This window comes from Stegodyphus dumicola, chromosome X2 (genome assembly GCF_044657685.1).
Source record: "Stegodyphus dumicola isolate Sdum_Otavi_A_Nest chromosome X2, ASM4465768v1".
Taxonomy (NCBI): domain Eukaryota; kingdom Metazoa; phylum Arthropoda; class Arachnida; order Araneae; family Eresidae; genus Stegodyphus; species Stegodyphus dumicola.
In genome coordinates, this window is record NC_140781.1 from 21,851,537 (window position 1) to 21,873,700 (window position 22,164).

A 22,164-nucleotide genomic window follows, 5' to 3' on the forward strand; every position below is an offset into this window, starting at 1 on the left:
TTACGTAAAACATTACATGGTGCGAGAGTTTAATGTCAGAAATAAGTATACATCAGAAAAGAGAAAATAATATCCTTTTCCATTAAATAAAAAATTACAGATATTGAAATGCATATTTGTGTTTCAAAAAATTATATCTCTCAGGCTAGGTGTTTACGATTTATTGTAAGGGTATCGTTGATAAACAAACTGAAGAAAGGCTAGAACTAAGTAGTGGTTGGCTATTTGAATATTCCTTTCCAACAGAAAATGTAAAAGAGAAAAAAATACACCCAAATTATGGTAAATTATGTTACTATAACAGATCGCTAGACTCTTCCACTACTCAGTGGCGTAGCTAGGGTGGGGCAAGAGGGGACATCTGTTCCCCGGGCACAGCATCCAAGGGGCGACAAATTGATGCTACGAAATCTTTTAATGAAATGTTTTCAATTCGCGGCACACAGAAAGAGGCGCAAATTCTTCAGTTTTCCCGCGCGCTGGAAGCTTTAGCTACGCCACTGATTAAAGATCTAGTAGATAGATTGTTCATCTATTTGGCACTCCTAATCTTAAGATAGAGCTCTCATGTTGGATGTTGTAAAAGAAATCAAAGCATTTCTCCTGCACATGCCATTGTGGTACAACGATTAACACATCAAGCTGACAGCTGAAACATAAGCGATATCACATATTTCCTACACCGAAAAACCTTAATAGTCTCTATTATAATATAAACAAAAAAGTAAACATTATATTCTTCTTTCATAATGATCAATTTGAGCTGCCTTTCGATTTGTGTGACACTCCAACCTTTTCACATAGATCTAAAATACTGTCGTCTTTTATAAATAAGGGAATTTAAGTAGCATACATAGACGACTTTACTGTATTTACATACAAATGAGGAAAAAAAGAGAGATTCAAAAGATTAAAACAAGCCTTCATTTCGCTAGCGATTAGGACTAGAAATTAATTTTAAAAAGGCCCACTTTACAGAGAGCGGTTTTCTGAGGTTTTCAGCAGGATTTCTTTAAACCTCCTCCAGCTAAGAATCGAATCCGGATCTCCAAATTTTCAGAATGAAATGCTAACCATCACACCGCAGCAAAACACGGGAGCAATATTTTTATTCCCAACAACCTCTCTCTCATAAAAGGCGAATGGAGAAAAAAATAGGCTGTCTTCAGTTCCCATGTCGAAGTTGGCATTAAGATTTCGTCCACCCCCTTTAGTCTAGACGACAACGTACGGCAGTGAGATTTTTGGAACAAAGCATTATAGAAGAATTCATGATTCTCTCTTTAATAATTGAACCTTTATCTTAAAATCTGATCTTCAGTTTATTAGACAGATATCTTGACCACCACAACACAACAGCATATGAGAGAAATTACAGCAATACTTGAAAAATTTAAATTTCTAGATTTCATATCTAAGAGCTGCTGAAAATATCTCCTCCTAACATTAAAACTGGAAAAGATAACTTAAACTTCCCGAACCACCAACTCTCAAGTACATTCAATTTCTGGAGATATCAGCAGATGTTTCAATAGTTTAATCCAAGATATTCCGATTCAGGTGAACCTCTGACCAATATTTCACGAAGGAATTTTTTAAAAAAGTACAATTTCATATAATCAGTTAAAGCTTTTGAGGGGGGATGGATATTCGCCATTAAAAATAGAACATGTGAAACCTGAGAGAAAATATTCGATTATTCACCATAAGCCAAATTGCAACTAATATCTTCTCATCAATGAAAGCAGATTGCTTAGCGTCATAACAATAAATAAGGTGAGAAAAAGTAAAATTTCGAAATTTTCCTTTTATCTTAAGGAAGTAAGTATTGACCTTTCAAGTCTGTGGTGTCGCTTCCTTATCACGAGGACCTACCGCATGAAGAATTTTTTATTTAATTACTGAAACAACTAGCTAGGAATCCGTGTCAGTGACATCAGCTTTCTAAAACAGGTCACTAAACGAATATTCTGTTTTATTTGCAACTCACATGGATAATGAACTTGAAAACCTAAATGAACGATCTTGTATCCCCGGTGTATTTAAAGCACAGATGCAGCTGCCGACGGCAAATTTTTAGTAGTGCAAACTGGTTGTAACAGCAAGTGATTTTATGACTAAACCGACAACAAGACAGTTGGAAAGACGACACCGTTCTAAAAGGTTCGCATTTAAGAAATTCTCCGACAAGATTTGTTTTACTTTTCGTTTCTCATAAGTAAGTAGGTTTTTATCTTCTCTTATCTACTATCGAATTTGATGACTTAAAAAGAACGGTATCGTTACATGTAACTTCCCAGAAGCTGATAACTATCTAATTACACAGCTATCAATCCCATAACTTCATTCAGAATTTTTAATGATTTACTATGTACCATAATATTACCATACATTTGATACTTCACTTGCCCCTTCTTTCAAGGGTAATAGTGCGATGAGTGATTATGGAACATCGCAGTAACAAATTTCCTCAATCTACTGGAGGAAAACACAATCTTAAAATATGAAAAATAATTTGCGTGAAATTTGCTCTTTAAAAACATAGCAATTTGAAGCATTTTATGAAATCTAAATTAACTCGACTCAGTTAAACACTTAAAAGTATTTTATTGTTACTGAAAATTCAACTTTAATTTAGTCCTCAATTATAAATTAAATGAATTATAACATTAAATCTACTAACAGAAGAATTTTTATTTATAGTTATTATTAAAAGTCTTTTATAAAAATAAAAAGGCCGCTCAGATGGTACGCCTGACTGCGATACCGAAAGCCCCGGGTTCGAATCCCGAAGAAGGCATGAATGTAAAATTTGTCTGTCCCTTCATAAGAGGTAACGGTGGCCGCCTATTAAGTGCCTCCACAAAAAATGGTAGTGGCCGTAGTGGTGGCCAATGTCATTACAGGCAAGTGCCCGCCATTAGAAAATAAATAAATAAAAGTAAAGATAATCAAAAATGGAAATTTTAAAAATTAAGGGAAGGTCCAACTTAGAAAGTTAAAAAGTACTAGTTTTTACAAACACTGAATGTGTGGTGTTAAATAAATTGTAACTTTCGAAAAAGATAAATATTGTGGAAATATTGAGACTGTAAGCGTGATGTCCACTGAATTACTGAACTCTAGTTTAAAAAGTTCACAAAATTCTTAACTGCAACTGCAGAAGACATGTTTGTAATGCATTAGTGGTCTTGATGTTTCATATCTCATATTGCTCATTTCAGAATTTATTATCATCTACAATGTTGGTAAAAATGCATCTATTTTATTCATTAATCGTCTTGCTTTTGCTTTAGTCTGCTGTGGTTTTTACAGATTTCTTAATTTTATCTACAGTTTAATATGCTATCATACATCTCTTACAGTTTTCATACACCATCTACACGAAAATTGAAGTCCGTTGCTCATTTCCATTTTTGATAGGTTTTTATTAATTATAAATAATTTACACCTAAACTATACTTAGCCATCGCAATAAAAACTTTGGTTAAAACCTAAGTTATTTATATACAATTCACCTCATTGTTTCAGCCTGATGTAGATTTGCAGAAAGAAGTAGGCTAGTTTCTGATTACACGTCTGGGCCTCAATGCCTGAAACCTGTAACTCTGTTTTGGAGTTATATTAACTTCATTTTATTCTGCGAAATTTGTTCTTAGAAACATTTTTAAATAATTTGCATATTTTATAATCTGTTGAAAAATGAAGGGCACTCATCTTTAAAAGTATTGATCAGGAATGGGCAGTAAAAGACTGGCATTAATTTAAAATAAAATAAAATAAGTGCAAGAATGTGCTTAAAAGTGTTAAAAAAATATACTGAAAATTAACATAGATTAAGATACCGTATTTACGCGAATCTAATGCGCATCGTTTTTGGCCAAATGTAGTATTCAAAATTGGCCGATTCGATGACGCATTAGATTCGAGTGCAAAGTTCGCCGATGACGTCAACCAAATTTCTCGACTACATTTACCGTTGACACATTATTGCATAGAGGATACAAACTGTAGAGCACGTAGTCACGAAATGGAGGGCAAACAGAGAAGAATGTCATATGAAGCTACTTTCAAACGTAAAGTAATTCTTTATGCTGAAAAAAATGGCAATAGAAAGGCAGGGAGAGAGTTCAACGTAGCTGAGAGCAATGTTCGCTTGTGGCGGCAACAGAAATTGGCACTGTTTGCAACTAAAGCTAGTAGAAAGAAATTCACTGGCCCTCCCAAAGGAAGATCTTTGTAGATCTTTGAAGATCTTTGATTGTAAAATCTTTCAAGAAACGCTGCATTTCAAATTCATTGAATGGCAGTGACGATGACGTGCTCTGGAACGCCGAGGATGACGATGACGATGATGAGGAAAGAAGAAATGAATCTGCTTCTGACGAAGAGAGCTGCGAGGATTCCAGTGATGAAAACATTAGTGAATAAAGACGTTTACTATTAAGCACTGATTGTAGAAACTTTTAGCTAGATAGAAATGTTACGATTTATTTCATGCTCATATTTTACGATAGGTACCGTATATACGGTACTAATAACAAAATACTATATACGGTGCTAATTAACAATGATTGTTTAACATGACAATAGCCCACTAATAGGTTAAATCTATGTTCTGCTACTTTATGTATAAATCCATTGTTGTATAAAATATGGTATCTAAATTTAAATAAAATTATCAAACCATTAATTGATAGTTTATATACAAATCCATTGTTGTATAAAATAAGATTCAATAAATTCCTCATATCATTGATGCGCATTACATTCGCCGACAAACAATTTTTTTATTATTTAAAGTTTTAAAATGGGGATGCGCATTAGATTCGATGGCGCATTAGATTCGCATAAATACGGTAATTTCCAGATGAAGGCTCAGGCTCTTCCTCAGAACTTCTAAACCATAATTGTATATATACAAAGGACAGAGAGAAAAAAAGCCTGTAAAAGGAAAAAAGGAAGAAAATTATTCAATAAAATTTGAAGCAAATGCGTTACAGGCTTAAAGGCTCATAATAAGAGAGAAAGAAAGAAAATCGAGAGCTAAAAACCTAAGAAAAAGGCATGGAGAAAACTAGCTATTAATCCGTGATGAATATGGAAGTCATGTGTATATGCTTTTAATTGTGTAGAAATCTGCAGCTATTTCTGGATATCCTTTTCATCCAGAAATAGCCGAGTCCCGTTTTTTCGACTTGGACCATACTAGAATATGATTCATGCCACTGGACTGAGAAGATATTCGTAAATTCAGATCTCTACTCTTCAGGTGGGATTTAAAGTCGTATATTCGTTTAGATAATTGCTACGAGGCTTCGTGTATATGTTATGGTGAAACACCGAAATCTGGAGAATGTCGACTTTCACCGGTGAATGTCAACATTCACATAGTCTCTTGGTGTATGTCCGAAATATTTTCCAAATACTCTTATTTCTGACTTACACCGGTCAATGTCGACATTCACCATGTACTAATGGTGAATGTTGAACATATAACAATATTATATTTTCTTCTTCGAAATTCAGTCGCGAATAAATGCACTTGAGACGTGAAATAAGAACTTAAGAACATGAGAACCTAAAACACACAATACATTCAAAATGAGAAAGGAAAATAATAGAAGTTAAAAACTTACTTAATTATACAGTACGTTCTAAATGAGAAAATAAAATAACATTAATAAAAACTTACTAAATTATGTGATTCAAATCTTATTTATTGCAACAACTTAAACTATTATGGCACTTTATAACCTCTCTTTTCGACGTTCACCAGAGTATATCTGTGATTGTCGACATACACCGGTGAGGGTCCGAATATACAAGAATGTAGTGTAATATTCGATCTTTCAGCGACGTATTTGGTGAATGTTGATATTCTCCGGTGAAAGTTGACATTCTCCAATTTCGGTCTTTCACGGTAACATATGTAAATATGGTCATAATGTTCAATGTGTATTTGTTCAATAACATTTTTTATTTCTAAGGAGATAATCGTTGCTTAGGGAATCATAAAAGATAGAAAACGGTTTGCAATAAATTTTGGTCTTAAAACGTTTGTTTGAAACCCATTTTTGAAAAGAAGTGCGATTTGTTATACGCTGAGTCTATCTAGCCTTTAAACATAACATCTCGAACCGCAAAACTTCTTTCCTCGCAATTAAGTAACAAATCAGACAGTAAAGGAACGTTATATAAGAAATTTTAACAAATGCTTTGTAGCAAACAGTATGATAGGATGCATAACTTTGGGGATATAAATTCCCCACATCAGTCTCTCCACATTTGTGTTTGGTGCAAAACATTTTTTTTTTTTTTTTCTGAAAGCTTTCGAGATTTATTTTAAATCTCTTGAGCACAACATGTAATGCACATATAATCCTCACAAAACATTCTTCTGATTCCTTTGCTATGAGTTTTAGTATCTCTGAAGGTAACAATGTGAGTAAAGTTGAAAATCAGTCTTTCATATCCATCTGTATTCTTTTCGCTTTCAAATAAAAATAAATATGATATAATATCACCATTCCTCAAATTTAATTTAGGTAATAATTTTATCTATTGGTGGTATGGCGCTGCTCTTACTTCCGTCAGCATTGAAAGTAAGAGTCCAGTCTCTTGAGCTTCTTTCTGAATTTTCAAATTCGAATTTCCGTATTCATCTTTATTTATTTTAGCTCGAAATTCTATTAGCTTATTTTCTTTCATTTCTTCTTCAATTGTGAAGTCAGGAATTGTTTTTTAAAAATATTTAACAAATTCTTCCTCATAATTTACTTTGAGTAATTAAGCTTTAGAGCCCCATTATTTTGAGTTCAGGACCGAGATTCTGAGATCTTTTCGTAATTCTTCTGAGAGATACCGCAAAACTCCCTTTTTAGCCTTGTTCTAAGAATGCTATGCGTGGGATTTAAAGTACTCATTTTGGTACTTACGAAATAATATTCCGTCTACCGTGAAAGTTGGCGGAAACTCGTTCAAAGTTGCGCGAACCGTTCCGGCGGAATTTGGAAGCAAATTACCCTTCTTTATTTAATAAACAATCAGTACTCTATCCACTTCTTTTTTTGCGTTTTACAGAAAGGGTTTAGTTGATCTTTACTATTTTATTAGTCCCTCCAATTTTACAGGCAGTTCAGTTTAGGACGCTATGAGTTCAAACATCCCGATGGTAATTGTTCCAATTTATATTCAGCGGGTCGCATCCTGTCCATTAATATACCTTTTCCTTATATAGCAAGCTACCATAACTTTGAAAATAATCCACTGTTTGCTGTCCTGTAATAGGCAGGTCCAAAATTTTAATCATTTGTTTAAAAAAAAACACAGCAATAGCAGTTCATCTGTAACCTTGTTCATAAAAACAAAACATGGCTTATCGAGATTAAATCGGGTTACATCAACTGAAAGCGCAGTTGTTATATATGTGTTGTTACCTCACACATATCCATGACTGGCGCTAAATCGTGCTGCTTGGCGACAACTATATGGTCGACGGAATAGTAAAAAATGACTCTTATTTTTAGCACTTATTCAAATGTTACACGATTATCATCGTGGATATATAAGAAGATAGGAGCAATACTACTAACATTTCGTCTCTATCCATTGTTTTAAAATAGAACTACACATACAGAGAAATTTCGAGCGATCTGGGCTCGAGTGCAGGTCGCCCAACAGATTACTAATTGCTGTGGATCTCTTTCTGTCGGGAAAATGAATGGTAGCGCCATGAGCGATGTCAGATTGTTTGTTCTATATAGAGAGACATAGAGAGAATCTTAATATATAGAGAGATAGAATAAGAGTAATCTTTTACCAAAAAGCAAAAATTAAGCAATTCCCAGACATTAAAATATGTAAATATTTCGTAAAACTTACGAAAGAAGGAGGGAAAATCTTATATTTATATTTTAATTGAATCGATGTCTAAATTTTAGTTTTATTGACACTAAAAATTGTTAAACCAAAAATGAACTGTTAATCAAAAGCATGTAATTTCGATGCATATTATATCAAATATCTAAAATAAAATGCATTTAGAATAAAAAATTGCAATTGTAATATCACTTCCGTGTGCTTCATAAAAACAAATATATATTTAGCATATGAAACTTAAATTCTGCTGCCTCAGCTAAAATGCATTCTTTGTTATTAATTTTTTACTCTACTATATTTAATAATATATTATAATATAATAAGTTATAATAAATATAGCTTATTATATTTATTATAAATTCTTCATTATATTTTCGTTACTATGCTTTATTATTTTTCTTATAATATTAACTTCAGTAACTAACTATAATTCTTTCATACATAAAGAAAATTCCCGTCCACATATGTATAAATGCTGATTTATCATATACATTTGTTTGAACATTTCTGAGCACTGATGTATCTAATATTCGCATTACCTCAAACTAAGTTATTTCTCTGGTATCTTTATCATCGATACATACAAATCATTTATACTTACAAATGCTTCAAATAGAGTTTAAGGTAAAAATCTTCCCCCGACGATTTTTTATATTTAAATCGTTTGACAGGGATGTACCATTCTTTAAAATAAATCTTAAAAATCTATGCTTTGAAGCAGGTATAAATTAGCGTAATAACATTAGCGTGTAATGAATTCTCTTCATTAATACTTGACCCGTGTTCTGATTAACTAAGAGAAAATAAATTTGACTCTGGCTCTGCAAAAATTTTCCAAAAAGCTTCTTCCAATTGTTATTTTTTTTTAACCTTTCATATTCACAAAGCTTTAGCTCGTTTAGTTAATGAATTTAACTCCAATTCCTACCTTCCTAACGCTTTTAAAATTCTATTAAATTAGTTCTTAAATTTAAGTCTGAATACTAATTCAGACAACAGATAGCGCAACCTTCTCTTTCGCTTTTCTCCTCTTAGGTATAAATATAACCATGGTTTTCGCTTCGTTGCAGATTTCTTTGCTCCTCATGAAGAGAGACTTGTTTGCAATCGAAATCGATAGAGTCTTAACTAAAATTTAAGCCAAACACACGGTTGTTGGTTTGCTAATTTTATGTTAGGAAATAAATATTCAAAAACGACTTATGTTCTAAAGAAGCGATGTGCAACATTAAATATGGCATATACTAAAAGGTAGAAATAAAATATGGGGAGCATGTAATTAAAAGAATTTTGTGCTTTTAAAGTTACCAATCCTGTGATGACAGCGCCAATAATTTTTTTTCTCCTCCCTTCTGCGCCGCATTAGTGGCTGAACGGTTAAATACTGCTGAAAACTGGTAATTTGTGTCGAATTTGAGCTCAGGCGAACGGGTTGACTGCCTGGTTAATTTTCGTTACTATTTCTGCCAGCAGGGGGAACTACCATTCCCTTGTGTAACATGAATACGAAGCAGTTTCTCTTAAAAGGTTCTCCACGAACACATTTCTCCCTTAGCTGATAGTCAACGTCAGCTTAACCATATTCAGAAAACACAACTTAACCATCCTCTATTCATGCCGAGATGTGTTTCTTATTGCGTTTTATTAAACTTCACTAAATAATGATTCTTGAAGTAAAAACTCTGAGTTCTTCAAAATAAACACTTCCATGTTTGGCAAAAGTAAATATCTTATCTAAATTTTGTAGAAGTACAAACTTACTATTCGCTATTACTTATTATTCGTTTAATAAAATATTTTATGAGTTTATTTATTTATTTTTTTTTCGTAGACATCAATGTTTTTACTCATTGTACTTTACAAAAGAGGCAAATTAAATCAAGCTTATCTTATTGGATTTCTTGAAGTTTGCATAAATCTTTTTATTAAAACTTGAAACTAACAAAAGGCACAACTTGCGCTAAAATCAAACTCCACTTGATGGTGTTAAGTAACAGATAATCCAAAAAGCAACCTAAACTAATTGCGTAGCCTTATACTTTGGCTAGCAAACTGACTAATGCTGGAATACAACTAACTGGCAGAGCTGGGTAAAAAGAAGTAAAGTTTCGAACTTCGCTGCCGAAAGCTGCATATCTAAAGCACTCTAAACCGTAGCCCTAACTCATTTGCATCCTGAACGAGGGCTAATGAAAAGCAGAATAAAATAAAATGCGCTTTACAATACGAACAGTATTAAACAAAGTTTCAGTTGAAAAACTTCTATTCTTTAACTGTTAACTCATAGAAGAAAACTCGATCATTAAATAAAAAGAGTATGTAATGTCTTTCATGATTAATTATCTTCTGTTGACACGATTTTATCAGATATTTTAGTCTTTTATATGGCAGGTAAATGCGGAATTTCATTTTGAAATAAATGAGATTTTAAGAAGTTTATGTTCGAAAACACTCCAAGTATATACAGTAAGTCCCAGAGAGTGCAATATTGTTTTGCCGTAGGACCATAAATCGAAATGCCCTGCCAGCAAGTTTTGTTATTTGAAATTTCTATTTAGTCATCTATGCATCTAATGTCGCCGTCTTCCAACTAGTTTTTCCTGATTTCTGTTATGCTCCCTGGGTCTGTTTCAGACGATATTGAAATTGTAACTTAATATGCGACCGTATTAAAGCCAAATCGTATTTCGCTTCGGGCCTGGAAAAATATCGGCAGCTTTCTGAATAGAGTCTTCCAAACAGAGCGTCAGCGTTTCTGTGCGACGATCCTCTCCGATGGCGAATAATGACGTCATATCCCTGCAATCTATCTAATCATCTGATTAGATAGCCTTCAGAATTCTTGAAATTTAAGAACCAGTTCAAGGATGCACGATCTGTGCAGAGTAGAAATTTTCTGCAGTAGATGTAATGCTGGATATGTTTTACGACTATGATTATGGCGAACAACACTTTCTTGGTGACACAATATATCATCCCCAGTTTAGAAAGACACTTGTTCTCTGTCAATTTCTGCTTGTTCTCTGTCAGTTTGTGAGGCCATCTTGCGACGGAAGAAAAGTCCTTCTCAAATCTCCTGTATTAGATGCAAACCCCAGAAATCATCATATCTTATGGATATTTTCGGGACGTCTTCCAGTCTTTAACTGCCGACACATTTTCTGGATTCGCACACACACATTCGGCAGAGATGACATGTCCGATGTAGCTTACTTCCTGTCTGAACAATTTACATTTGGCTGGACATGAAATTAGAGTGGCTTCCTTAAATTTTCTGCAGCACCTTCATAATATTTCCTATATGCTGTTCAAAACTTTCCCTGACTATGATTATGTCATTCAGATATATCAGACTGGCTTCCTAAGAAAGACCTCTCAGTTCGGTCTCCATCAGGTGTTCGAATGGTTCTAGTCATTGCATAATCCAAATGGCTTAACCTGTCCTTATCCTGTAGTAAATGCCGTTTTTTCTCGGTCATCAGGATGTATCTCTACCTGCCAATGTCCGCTCTTTAAATCAAGCATCAAAAACTTTTTCCTTTCAGAAAGAGTGTCCAGAAGGTCTTCAGCTCTGAAAAGAGGGTAGCTGCCTTTCTTCATAACCTCGTTTAACCGGCAATAGTCAACACAAAATCTAGTTAAATATTTCTTTCTGACAGGACGATGTGTAAGGCCCAAGGACTTGGTGAATGCTCGATAAAGTCTCTTTCTTTCATGTCTTAATAGAATTTTTATTTACCTCGTCCTGTTTAGCAATCCGTAGACGTCTTGAATATTGCTGGATTGATGGATGATTCCCATACCAATTCTATGCCGGATCAAACTGGTTCGAATTATGCTAGAAGATGTGAGGGAGAAGCATCTTGAAATTCTTGAATGACACATTTGCAGTACTCCTCTCCTCATCACTTAGTTGTACATTCTGCAGTAACTCCGATGTTTGGCTCTTCGAAGCTGCAACCACTTCGCCTTTCTTAATGGCTTAGGCTCCCCAATATCTGGCATTCTCTGCTCCGCGAGATAGCCCTTAATTTGTTTCCTGCCTCCTTGCTGGAGAGTGGTCTTAGTTTCCATGTCATGGGCTGTTCTGCACTTCCTTCGTACGTGACCTTCACCACAGTGGTTCCCAAGGTTCTCACTTGAGTATTTGTTACTACTATCAAGATCTGTACCAGTGGCGGATCCAGGAATGCTAACGCCCTACATCCTCAAACCACACCGCTGCGAACTTCCTACTCACTGCGACTTGAGTCTTCGCAGGACGGTGCTCTGCCGCAGCGGTCGGGTATGGGTTCGATGTTGGAGCGATATCCATTTTCAGGGCTAGTTGTTTCGGCAGGGGAGTTGTTACACACTCCTTAGCGGACTCCGAGTTTCATAGCCCCCATCCATCTTTCTTTTTAAATGGAGCTGAAATAAGATTGTCACCAGTTATCTTACTTGCTCAGCATTCACAGTTGTCACCAGCATTCAGCTCCACCCCGACTCTAAAAACAAACTGCTAAGCGCGTAGGGGTTCGTAATGAATTGAATGTACACAGAACCGGTGATAGCTTGGTAAAATTTATTTTTCCAAAAGAAGGACCTTACATTTCTGGAACTTTTCACAAAAGCCCTTGTACAGCCCTTTTCAGTATGAAAGATCAAAATCGGTAGTTATCACTTCAAACTATTAAGAAAGTTAAACACAACGCAATGCAAAGCTGATCTAAACAGCGAAGCTCTCGCGGAGATCTCAGAAACTTAGATCTCTCAAGACTCCGCGCTCAAATCTAAACGAAAAATTGAGAATTGATGCACCCTCCGCTCTTATATAGTTTTTTTCCGGCCGCAAAATAAATTTTCAGTACCTTGAATTTCTCGAAATTGCTGGAACGCGTACACAGTTACAGTAACATAGGGCCGAATATGCTTACATTTACATATTACAGGGTTCATACCGATATGTCACCAAACGGTCGCCAAAAGTGGCGACATTTGGCGATTTCTTGCCGAATTCGGCGACAAAAATGAGTCACCAAAATTATCACCAGCTTCTTTAATGTTAATTGGATGCCCTACAACCTTATTTTTCCAGCGAAACTTCACTCTCTTGAGACCTTTCCTATTACTTCATACAAATGATACTACATTTTTACATATAATTTCTCTAAAATTATATATATATATGTGCAAAATTCGTAAGGATACATATCTGCAATGTGCTGAGGTACTTCTTTTACTCAGTAACGTACCGTCATGGCACCCGTTATGCATATTAGATATGATCGGCGGGGTTGATGTTGATGGCAGCCTAAACATTAAATGCACGCTGGCGAATTGTGTGACATTCAGTCAACGATCATCGTTGTTGAGAACACTGAATACATCACTGTGCCATTTATTATCTCTGAGGCAACACAATTTCAAGCATTCACAATGAAGATTTGGTGATAATGATAATCTTTGGAAATGACAGCTGACTGCAATCAATGAGACTACAATCAACTGTCTCAAACAATCAGCGAGATGTTATTCGCATGGCTAATGCAGCAGCCAGATGTCACCATATATTAAACGGGTTATCCCCAACTATGTTTTGTGGGACCGGTACCTTACGCTGTGATGCATCGATCACTAAGACTTTCACTGAGACTGTGCTGCACTGAGACGCTCTTGAAACTTCAGGCCCAATACGGAGAATCACATTGCCTTCTTTTAACCATTGTCTTAATTTCGACCCATAATTCTTGCATCTTATTGAGCTTCTGCCACAGTACAGTACAGAAGTAAACAGGCTGGGTGTTGGCTTTCGATTACCTTCTAACCTATTTTTTGATAAAAACTTTCCGGATAGTACCTAAAATCTGTTTTTAAAACTTTATCTTGATAGAGAATATAATAAAAAAATAGCAAAAAAAAAAAAAAAAAAAAAATATCGGTTTCCGTTTTCTTGGAAAAAAATCCCGTAAGTTACTTTGATAGAATTTTCTTCTATTAAATCTCCTTTCCAGATCATGAAGTTTTCCAACCCTTTATGTGAATATATATATTAGCATAATTCTTCACGAGAGACATAATGTAATACAATACGCATGTATAATTGTTCTCATGAAGGACCTTTTGGCATAAAAGCACCTTAAAATTTAGATAATGCTAAATCAAAATTTTCAGTGTTTCTTTCTCTCATGGAAAGGTGTACTTATTATTATTAATAGTACTTTAGGCTTTCTATACATTATATTTACTATTAGCGGAAATTTTATTATTCATAAATTTCCTTATTAGCATATTCTTTGTTCATCATTTCCGCATTTTTCGATCTCCAGCTGCTATTTTTCACCTTTTGTTGATTTCATTATCAAAGGAACAGTTAAAGCTTGGTATCCTCATAATTTATTTCCTATTTAGAGCCTTTCACACTATTTTAATACACTGCTGGTCATTAAAATTGCAGCATCATAAAGCAAATACAAAAAAGATATTTATTGTATGTAAACAGTACGGCATGAAGATAAAATGATTACATTTGTAAGCAGTTTTTGGGTTTACAGGGACGCGAAATTAGCAGAAACAGCTGCCATCCTTGGTATCTAGAAAACCCTTACCTGGTTAGACATGAAGTCGAACTGTGTTCGGATGACAGAAACGGGCAAATCATTGCATGCTGCTTCAAGTCTATGACGCACTTCAACAACTGTATTCGCTGAAGAAGGGTGGCAGGCCAGGCTCTCAGCAACCCATGACCAGATGTTTTCAATGGGTGACAGATCTGGAGACCGTGCAGGCCAGGGCAAAAATCGAATAACATGAGGATCAAGGAAGGCCAAAACACGACGTGCAACATGTGGTCTTACATTTTCTTGATGGAAGATGGCGTTTGGCAGGCCTCGAAGATAGGGCACAACCTGCCGGACGTAAGATGTCAGAAATATACCGATCTGCGTACAAATTACCATTTAGCCGAACTAGAGATGTGCGTGTCTTGTACCAGATGGTTGCCCAAACCATTACACCAGGTTCAATGCCCCTATATGCTGATATCAAATGCAAGCAGGCGACGTGCGATCTCCTCGGAGCCTCCAGATATTTATACCGTCATCAGAATACTGCGCGAAGAACCCGTCCTTGTCTGAAAAGATGACGTTGTGCCACTTCTGTATCCAGCTTTGTAATTCGGAGCATCAGAGTCGCCGTCTCTTTATGCTGTTGTCAAGAAAAGCCGAAGTAATGGTCGTCGTGTTAATAGTCCACGCGGTTGTAAACGTCGACACACCGTACGAGCGGATGCTAGGCGTGCTTCAAACATGTCTCTTTTATGGCTAATGGTCCGTGATGTGGTCATGCAGTTTTGTAGGGCTGACCTCATAATATGTCTGTGTTCTTGGGCGTTAGCCATAAGAAGGCGTTGAGACCCTGCATGCCATTCAATATGACCCTCAGCAACCCATTGATTCCATAATCGCAAGATAGTGGTTGGATGTTGACCAGTGCGAGTTGCAATACCAAAAAACGATAATCCACACTCTCGATACGAATGATCCTACCTCTATCGCGTTCCGACACTTGCTGGTAAGCATTTTTTCTTATTAGTCAAGACATAGCACGATATTCTGAGCAAACTCCAAACTTACAAAGCTCTTTCCGAATGAGAAATACACTACACAACTTTTCTTTTATGCTGATCTTCAAATGTCGTTTCTCCCTCCTGCGTCGTCTAAATGGGCTGAAATACTAATTACTTGCATATCCCAACCTCTTCTTCCTGTCATGTCATTTTGACGTTCGTCAGACCATTCCTTCCTGGTACTGCAATTTTAATGGCCAGCAGTGTATTATTGTGAATTATTAAGTATTTTACAGTCATTTCATTAATTATTTTTTCTTCATTGGATTCAAAATATGATCAAACTTATGACTTCTGCATTGTCTGATTAAATTTTTTCCGTGATGGAAGGAGGTAGCAAATTACGTTTCCATAATTGCATATTTTATATATACTTTTAAAGCATATTTTACATATACTTTTTTTCATTCTGTACATTTTTATATTCAGCTGGGTTTTGTGAAGTTCCTTTCTACCTGAAAGATTATTTTTGCATTTTTTAGTCTTTTTTTTTTTTTTAACTCATCTGTCTATGTTGCAATAAAAATGTTCGAAATCTCTAGAAAATTACACAAGCTTCCCCTTTCAGAAACAGGCAAAGGTATTGTCAGAATTTACTGACGAGAGATACTAAAAGCTAGCCCATAACAATCAGCTTTCAATAGGTCTTCTCTCTGTGCATTTTAATATTTGCAAGCGACGCTTGTCTCAATCAAAATAAGCAACGTCAATCTAAATGACTTTAGCGAATTTTAAGGGCACTGTTTGATAACAGAACAACAAATTATAACTTTCGTTTAACTAATGAAAAGTATAATTCTCTTTTGACTGATGTGAAAGATGCAAAAATTGTAATTGTGAACGAACACTGTACATATTTAAAACAGTATGGCATTAAAAGAGTTCTCAGCATCGGAAGAGAAATTCGTATCATGAATATCGGGTGGAAAAGATGAAATTCTTTATCAAGTTTGCATTCTTTAAAGTAATGGAAGAGATTCATATCACCATTGGCTTTGTCGAAAGAAGTCAGATGATTCTGAAACTAAATCGCAAGCATAAAAACGCCCTTTGTCAGTTGCTTTATTTCTGAGGTTATGCAAGCCCCATTGAAAGAACCATGAAACATTAAAAAACATGATATTCCAATCCAGACCCAATACTTTTCAACGAAACTGATTCCTTATGCCAAACTGATCTAATTGATCCGCAAGATAAGCCAAACTTCATACTGATATATCACGACAATTTGACAAAGTTCGTGAATTTGTTGTATTATCTGCAACCATTACGTTCGAGAAAGACTAAGGTAGTCGCACTTTTATGTTTAGGACATTTCACCACTTTTGGGACATTAAAAATTCCTCATTCTGATAACGGTACAGATTTCTGAAACGAAGTTACACAAAGCTGCCAAGCTATTATATGGCAAACCTATCGTATGCCAAGTGAAATAGGGAATTATCAACTTTGCACCAACGTGCTCTCGTGGTATAACTGGTACAGCAACCAGTTAGCAGTTAGAAGATCTGTGGTTCGAATTCCTGAGAATACAGAGCTGATTTATTGTCCTTCTCCTGCTCCAAAAATCTGAACTTTATCCGAATTTGGCTGACAAGATATCAACCCTCTCACCCCATCTGCTATTTGAGTAGAAGAGAATATAATAAATTATTGCCTTTCTCTGTGCTTGCTCTCATAGTGTAACTGGTGGCATGTCCGATTAACAACCAGAAGCTCCATTGTTCGAATCCCGGGGAGAGCATAGCTGATTTTGCATTTCTACCACTCCGAATAACCTAACAGCTCTACGATACAAAAATAATCCACAGAATATGACATAAGTTTAAAATAAACAAGTGAACTAGGAACTTAGAAAATATACTTGCAGCGGTCTGGTAACAAATCATATTTCGCAACTGTGTAAGGGTAACCATGAGATTTCAATAAGCAGTGGAGAACAAGGCATAACACAAGAGGATCAAATGTTTACTATGTAAAAGGATGTTTTTAGTTCAGATTTAAAATTATCATTGTAACTCTCTTTATGTCAGAACAGGCAAGGACTGTGGATCAAACTGTGACACTCTTGCTACGTCATGGGCCAAAGTACATGAAATGCATTTAAGATGGAAATATTATTTAAAATAATATTAATTAAAATTCATAAACTAATAATTAAATTCTTCGCTAAAGTAATAACTAATAAATTAAAAATAATATTAATAGTAATGATAAAGAAAATTCAAAAAATAAAATTTAAATTCATAAAACATTAACTATCATTCATGTTATTCAAAATACCATAATCTTTCAATTAATATACTTGTAAGAAAATTTTATATAGTTAAGTTACTTTATACTTTGGTCATAAGACTCACGGCTTGGAAATTTGCTTTCAAATACTCATATCCCGTGAATCTTGAAAAACATTCGAGATTCAAAAACTCGAATTTTCGTGTATTTTCGAGCCTCTCAAATCCTAATCCGAAAACCCATTACACGCTTGGTTTAAAAATATGAAAAGATTAGTTTTATGGAGCCTGTTAGGAGCATTCGTTAAAGAAAACATATGAATTATTGGTACCTGAATCATAAATATCCTCTTGTGGGACTCTGAATTTCGCACCCTTAATTTCTGAAGAGAATATAGCGTTCTATGTGCAGTGTTTATCTATATTAACGCTACTATTTTAAATGACTGAAAAAAAACTTAATTTAAACTGCTATTCAAATACTCTTTTGTCAAAGTATGTTGAAAAAACGAACCTTTCAATTACGCATTTCACTTAGGAACAGTTTTAATTATATATATATATGTTACGGTGAAACAACGAAATCTGGAGAATGTCGACTTTCACCGGCGAATGTCATCATTCACATAGTCTCTTGGTGTATGTCCGAAATATTTTCCAAATACTCTTATTTCTGACTTACACCGGTCAATGTCGACATTCACCATGTACTAATGGTGAATGTTGAACATATAACAATATTATATTTTCTTCTCCGTAATTCAGTCGCGAATAAACGCACTTGAGACTTGAAATAAGAACTTTAGAACATAAGAACCTAAAACACACAATACATTCAAAATGAGAAAGGAAAATAATAGAAGTTAAAAACTTACTTAATTATACAGTACGTTCTAAATGAGAAAATAAAATAACAGTATTAAAAATCTTACAAAATTATGTGATTCAAATCTTATTTATTGCAACAACTTAAACTATTACGGCACTTTATAACCTCTCTTTTCAACTTTCACCAGAGCATATCTGTGATTGTCGACATACGCCGGTGAGGTTCCGAATGTACAAGAATGTAGTGCAATATTCGATCTTTCACCGACGTATTTGGTGAATGTTGACATTCTCCGGTGAAAGTCGATATTCTCCAATTTTGGTCTTTCACGGTAACATATATATCATTTATATATTTTTAATTTAAAAAAACTGTGTATTTAAATTTGTTTTTCATTGGACGCAGATTTTAAATGTTACTTTAATTTAAACTTTTAATATTAAGTAAAAGGTTTTTTTTCGCTTATTATTATTATTATATGAAGGATTCTTAATTCTAAAAAATTGAGAACACTTATAAGTAAAACTTTATTGGCAAATATGTGCATTTAATGAACGTCAATTCAAGACTTAATAGAACTTTAAATCAAAGTTAAATTTTAACCGCCTGTGTATATATTTATTCAACCATCATATTTATGGAAAATTGAATTTTTTGCTTCGTTTGTTACGTGGAATTGGAATAATGATTCTTTTTTGTTTTCCCCTGATTTCAAATCTGTTCAGGAGCAACCACAAAGGTAAATATAATTTCATACTAACCCCACTCTCAAAAAATATCTATGTGTGACAGAAGAAAAAATCTGACTTCATCTCTGTAATCAGGGCACTAAATTACGTAAAAATTACTATAAATTATACGTTTGGCAAAATCACTTTTGACCACTATAAGTTTTGCACTAATTTATTTTTTTTTCCTTCATTTTTTTTATTCTATAGCTCAATTTTCAGTATCAAATTGCAACTGCGTTTAATTTGTGTCTCTACCTGCTAGCAAATTTAGAACGTTGAATGTATAAAATTTTATGTCTTTTATGCAATTTTTATCCTTCCTACATTTATGATAACTTACACATAAATTTTTGTTTTCCTTTCAGGTTTTCGTAAAGAGACCCAGAACTTTTGACTGCATTTGAAAGTTGTGCAGCAGAATGCAGCTCAGGATTTTCAACCCGTTCGGAATACTGATTTTACTGATATTAATATTTTCAGAAGTTATTAGTAAGCCTTTAGAAAAAAAATTAATTTCCACCCTACTCACAGTACCGCATCAAACCCAAATTCAGGAGTCTCGGCAGTTCATCGGATCTAGTGTTATTGGTGGATTAATGTCACCAGTGCTTTTAACATTGCTTGTCACAGCTATAATGGCTCGTATTCCAGACGCGCTGCAACGTTTACTTTCTGGTAGTGGAGGAGGAAGTTCTAAGTATTTATTCAGGAATGGATTAAATGATCAACAGGAGCGTTTAGATCAGTTCAATAAAATTTTTCAGACTGCAGTGAACAAAATGGAAAATTGACTTTGAACTAAATAAATAAGGAAGTTCATCTCACCTCTCATTTGACTGAGACACTTGTAGATGTACTATGAGCAGCTCTTATAAGCCCAGGGGGTTTTTAATTGCAAAAAAAAAAAAAAAAAAAAAAAAAATTACCGAGCTCGTGACTTCTTGTCACATTTTAGTAGTCATTTGAATATTATATGAAAGTAATAAAAGAACTTTTAATTAAACTTTTGTTATATACTTGCAGCTGTTGGATACGGATCTGTAACATTCCTAATAAAAAAATGCAGTACTGATGACAAAATATGCGATAGTGTAATAATGTTGCTGAGAGAATGCTTATAAATGAAAATAAATATAGATCAAAATTAAAATCACGAAACTTTACCACTAACCTGTTGCAAAATCTATCCTTCAAGAGAGTTGTATAAAAAAATATTTTACTTCTAGCAAAATAATCCTAAATAGAATCATATCACTGTTATTTCTATACCGCATTTCGTGCATAGCATTGCATTAACGACAGTTTTCAATACACATATGAATAAGAAAATTATTGTATAAAATACTATTAGCAAAGATGTTGATTATACTAATGGAAGAAAAGCATGCTAATCTGAAATTTAAAATTAAGTAAAATTCAAAGTTTCAACCGACATTGAGTTTATATGAAAATTATTTCTTTCAAGGAAGAGTGGCACGAGTCTCTGTCCTCATTTTTAGATAAAACCAACATGAGTTTAAGGTTGAATTTTGCCAGTTTTAAATTTCTCACTAATAAATAAATGTTTACATACATACAAAGTATATCCATAACTAATAAGTATACTGCTGAATACGTAAAAACTATCAGTTGGTATTCATAGTTTTTAAGAACAGTGTAAAACTATTGAAGCAACCTAAAGCTTATTTTAATTTTTAAAACATAGTTTGATCTTTGCAAAATAACACCTTTGAGGAAATCCAAGCTCTGAAGCCAGTACCTGAAGGCATCAGTAAAGAGCACAGACAAGTGAGGAGTTCATAAATTATCGGTAATAATATTACCAAGTAAACTTTTGGGACCATGTAGAGCAGATTGTGACAACAATACAGGGTTTGTTCGGGAAGTAGTAGGACTGATGTTTTCCCGCCAAAACGTGGAGAAAGAGGGGAATGTTACTGCGCTGGTTGGTTTGTGGAGGATCATAGCTACCAGCTCACCAGTCACCAATCGTCTCCAAGCCTTCACGGATTGTAGATCGAGTTTAAGGTGAGCCTTTTTCAAGGTGCCTTGTCATCTCCACAATGAATCTTTTGTTAGAACAGGATTATGCGGTGAAATTCTGCGTCAAACTGCGAGTGATATCCACGAAATGATCAAGACTGCTTATGGGAGTGAAGTCGATCAAGTGTTTTTGAGTGGCATCAATTGTTTTGGGAGGGAAGAGAGCAAGTTGAAGAGGAGCAAGTTTCAAGACGCCCTTCAAAGGCAGAAAGTGACCAAAACTTAGTGAAAGTGAGAAATATTTTGAACTCCGACTGCCTCAGACTCAAAACGTGTCGCCCTCATCCGTCCATCAATCGCTGGGCCATTGAAACTCCATCATGACAATGGCGCCAAGACAAATCGCCTTTGCTGCCATGGACTTCCTGTCCTAACATGACATTAGATAGCTTCTCAGCCACCCCATAGCCCAGACGTCGCCCCTTCAGACTTCGTCCTCTTCGCCCCGACTGAAAAGCGTCATGAAAGAAGGGCACCACAGCTCGGTCCAGGCCATTCAAGAGGCCGTAACGAGGGAGCTGAAGAGCATTCCAGTTTCTGTGTTCCAGGGAGCCATCAGTGATTCGCAGAGTCGCTGGAAACGTTGTGTTGTTGCAGAAGGGACATATTTTGAAAGCTATTAAGTCGATGTGTCAAAACTGTAAAATAATTTTTTTTTAAATTTCAATCTTACTTCTTTCTGAATAAGCCCTGTAAGTAATCATAATTAAAAATGATTCACGGTCAAAGGATTAAGCTCACTATGCAGATTTCCTGAAGGATTCTTCTGCGACAGCTACAAATTTGCAAGCAAACTTCAAAAGCAAAGGGAATGTATAAGGCTAATAAGCATCAACAGAA

General features: G+C 34.8%; 1 long non-coding RNA gene across 1 annotated transcript; it reads left to right on the forward strand.

Moving 5' to 3' along the window:
• Window positions 1-1,925: 1,925 nt before the first annotated feature.
• On the forward strand, window positions 1,926-22,052 carry LOC118190689 (uncharacterized). The gene is made up of 2 exons (XR_004758463.2): window positions 1,926-2,218; window positions 19,647-22,052. It is a non-coding gene; the product is annotated as an uncharacterized LOC118190689 (long non-coding RNA).
• The last annotated feature ends 112 nt before the right edge of the window (window positions 22,053-22,164 follow it).